Below are 4,349 nucleotides of genomic sequence, written 5' to 3' on the forward strand. Positions count from 1 at the left end.
AAAAAAAAAAAAAAAAAAAAAGGTTCTCTCTCTCTCTCTCTTTTTTTTTTTTTAAGATTAAATGAAGTAAGAGACATAATAACCAAATGAAATGTATGGACCCTTCCTGGATTCAATTTCAAACCACTGCCTTTATAAAAAAAATGTTATGAGATAATTGGAGAGATTTGATTGCTGATTGGCCATTTGATATTAAGGAATTGGTTTTCTTAAAGGTGACATAATAGTATTGTTACAATTTTAAAACATTTTTTATCTTTTAGAGATACATACAAAATCTTTAGAATTGAAAGGATACAATGCTTGGGATTTGCTTCCACATACTCCAGTGGAAAGGATGAGTGGAGGGTGCAGATAACAGTAGCTAACCAGCGATGATTAATGTTGCTGGCTCATAGTGGGGGATTCCTTGTATGTTCCTTTGTGTATGTTTAAAATATTTCATTTTGACTTGTCTTTAAAAGAGGGCTAGATAGATTCAGATTATCTCTGTAAGAAACAAATATCTGGGATGTTGGAAACAAACATCCGGATGATTATTTATTGTCATTCAGATATAAACTGGAGAGTTTCCAAAGGGAGAAGATACAGCACAAACAACTGTTTTTTGTTTTTTGTTTTTTTTTGAGACAGAGTCTTGCTCTGTTGCCTAGGCTGCAGCTCAGTGGTATCATCACAGCTCACTGCAGCCTCAAACTGCTGGGCTCAATCTATCCTCCCACCTCAGCCTCCCAAGTAGCTAGGACTTACAGACATGTGCCACCATGCCCAGCTGATTTATTTTTTATTTTTGTTGTTTGAGATGTTGTCTCATTATGTTGCCCAGGCTGGTCTTGAACTTCTAGGCTCACGCGATCCACCCGCCTCAAGTAGCTGGGACTACAGGCGCATGCTACAGGCTGGGATTACAGCTGTGAGCCACCACACTTAGCCACAAAAAGCTTTAAAAGAATCAATTTTCAGATCTCAATTTCTCAATATACTCTTTCCTAGAACATATCCGCCTGAGAACAAACCCGCAAATGTATGTGGGTTCTTTCTTCCTACACCCCTTGCCTGATTCTCTCTTCCCCATTTCACCACAGGCTCTTTCTATGGTGCATTGCCTCGAGGAATAAGCCTCCAACGGTGAGGGGGGCCTCTGGTGAAGGGAAACATGGTTGGAGTGATTTCAGAGACACCTCCTTGTAATCCAAGCTCCATTTGGAACCACTTGCCTGAGCTTGTGGTTCTCAATGTCATGTGTATTTCTAGAGAGTGAAGGGTTGTGCTATACCCAGGGTACTAGATCTTTGTGGGTGGCTCTGAATTTAGGTATGTCATAGAGCATGGCTGAGAGGAATGTCTGGTTTTCTATCTCCTAACAATTACAAAACGTTCACATCCTTTTAGGGAGAGGCCTCTGAGAGAAGAGCAGAGGATGCAGAATGCTTAAAATGACTCCTTTCCTCCTACATTTAAAGATAGGCATTTATCAGCTTATCTCTAGGACATGCCATTAGCTGGAAAGAAAAGCAGCTCTGAGGTGGTGAAGCAGCATAGGCTGGTCACACTGATTACTTTAAATATAACCAGAATCTTGCCTTTTTTTTTTTTTTTAGACAGAGTCTCACTCTGTCACCCAGGCTGGAGCAACCTCCACTTCCCGGGTTCAAGCAATTCTTCTGTCTCAGTCTCCCAAGTAGCTAGGACAACAGGCACATGCCACCACACTGGGCTAATTTTTGTATTTTTAGTAGAGACGGGGTTTCACCATATTGGTCAGGCTGGTCTCAAACTCCTGACCTCAGGTGACCCACCTGCCTTGGCCTCCCAAAGTGTTGGGATTATAGGAATGAGCCACCATGCCCAGCCCAGAATCCTTTTCGAGACAGCAAGTTTTTAAAGATACACTGGATAAAACTGACAAATAGGAATCTTGTATTTTTTTTCAGGTTTTGTATTAATCATTCAATAAAGTATTTAAATTTTATTCTGAATCCAATCATGTTACAAAATACTCCAATACAGCCAAGTTTCATTTTATTTTATGTTGTAAAATATTTAACAATAAATGAAAGTATAGGCTGACCTGCCACACCAATTTAATTTTCATTATATGTAACTTTCTTTCGTTGAATACTAGGAAATATTTGATTTGATGTCTGATGAAATTAATAAAATTGTTTCTGTTTTTATACATGATGAGTATTTAATCATTCCCAAAAGGAAAGCAGCAGAATTCTATATACATGAGAATATATTTAGGAAACATCATGCTTTTTATTATACTCTTCACAAACAACTTATACATTTATCTACACATTTTATTGCATTATTTTTGGATATGATGCAATGAAATGTATAGCTAACTGCATAAATTACTTGGATATAATTAATCATATCAGACTCAAATCTTTTAACACTTCTCTTGTGTACTTTTAATTGTCTTCTCTACAATATGCATTCCATAATTTATTTTTCAGTGGTTTTTATAATATTCTCAAAACATATATTAACATTTATTTGAATTGAAGGTATAACTAGATTTTATTTGGACAGGAAATAAACCTGATTTTACTTATTGATTTGAACAACAAGGACTGATTTTACTTTATAAAGATGGTATAAACTGTATAAGCTAAATGTTCAGCTCCAAGATTTTGATAAAAATACATTCAAAGTATGATAAAAGCCTTTTATCAAAAAAAGTTGTATGATAAAATTTATTAAAATTTGTGTTTCCATTTTCCAAATCCTTTTGAACATAGAAAATTAAACAAGTTGCCTCCAAGTGAAATAGTAACAGGTACAATTTAATAGTCATGTGTTAAGACGTGTCTTCAGCATATTCTCAGAAACTGAGAAAGGGAATAACTCAATGACTGGATGATAAATCATCTTATTAATTGCTTTCAACAAAATTGAAGGAGTACTCAACCAAACTGTCAGCTGATCAGTCATTAAAAATCACATTGTGATTTCTGGGACATAATTCAGAAAGAGTTCAGAGTACTGAGTGACACTGCTATACTAAAACTCCTTTCATTTGCACCTACTTATTTAAATATATATATATGAACAAGGTTTCTTAACATTAGAATCTATAAATTGAAAAAAGAGAGAAGCAGAAAAAAGTGATGCTGAGTGCAGTTGCATTCTAAAAATAATAACACTCAAAACTAGATATATGAACTAATTGAAAACTAAACAGCCACATTTATCTTATTAAGATGCAGTTGCAAAAAAAAGTACTTTTTGTATTTCATAATTATGAGCATTTATAATGTATCTATTGCTTTGAGCAATTGTGTACTAAAATAATTGTGATAACTCTATACTTAGGGTCATATAACATGTTTAAAAATTAATTTCAGTTAATATACTAAAATAGTTGCAAAGAAATATAATAGAGTGATCAATAAATTGCTTTCAAACATAAAATATATTATAGCAGGGAAAAAGTCTATGGAGGAAGTGGAGTGGAGTGGGAATGAGAGTTCAAGAAGAGAAAGAAATGAAATAAATGATCAAAGAAGAGCTTATTTGTGTGTTTATTTAAAAGATCATGGCAGGTATTTATTTGCTAAAGCATTCAGAGTGTTCATTGGTTTTATTGAAAAGTTTTATTTTAAAATGTCAATATGTAGGATGGGGAGGAAGTTTAATCTTTTGCAGTTATTTAAATTTATGTTGACATTTGACAAAGCCATCATACAAAGACTCTCTATAACCAGGGAACTTGTATAGAGTCTTCACGCCTGAAAGCACCAAGAGCCAAATTAGGCTACGATAAACTGTAAACATTAAGGTCACATCCTTAAGGGGGAAAAAAGAAATTTTTAAAAATCAAATAAAAAATAAATTCAAGAATAATTAGAATAAATAGTCTACCCAAATGAGAAGGAACCAGAAAAATAATTCTGGCAATATGACAAAACAAGATTCTGTAACATCCCTGAAAGATCACACTAGCTTTCCAGCAATGGATCTAAACTAAAATGAAATCTTTGAAGTACCAGATTAAGAATTCAAAAGGTTGATTATTAAGCTACTCAAGGAGATACCAAAAGAAGGTGAAAACCAACATAAAGAAACTAAGAAACAACTCTGGATATGAATAAAAAATTTTCTAAAGAAATAGATTTTAAAAAATCAGAGCTTCTGGAAATGAAAGACACATTTAGGGAATGACAAAATGCAGTGGAAAGTTTTAACAGACTAGAACAAGTAGAAGAAAGAATTTAAGAGCTAGAAAACAAGGCTTTTGGCCGGGCGCGGTGGCTCAAGCCTGTAATCCCAGCACTTTGGGAGGCCGAGACGGGCGGATCACGAGGTCAGGAGATCGAGACCATCCTGGCTAATACGGT

At 34.6% G+C, this 4,349-nt stretch overlaps 1 protein-coding gene across 3 annotated transcripts in view; it reads right to left on the minus strand.

Annotated features, from left to right (window-relative positions):
- Positions 1 to 4,349, minus strand: part of TEX26 (testis expressed 26) — a 56,729-nt gene that overhangs the window by 35,554 nt on the left and 16,826 nt on the right. The window lies entirely within an intron of this gene.

This window comes from Rhinopithecus bieti, unplaced genomic scaffold, assembly GCF_001698545.2.
Source record: "Rhinopithecus bieti isolate Rb0 unplaced genomic scaffold, ASM169854v2 scaffold_81659, whole genome shotgun sequence".
In the NCBI taxonomy this organism is placed as follows: domain Eukaryota; kingdom Metazoa; phylum Chordata; class Mammalia; order Primates; family Cercopithecidae; genus Rhinopithecus; species Rhinopithecus bieti.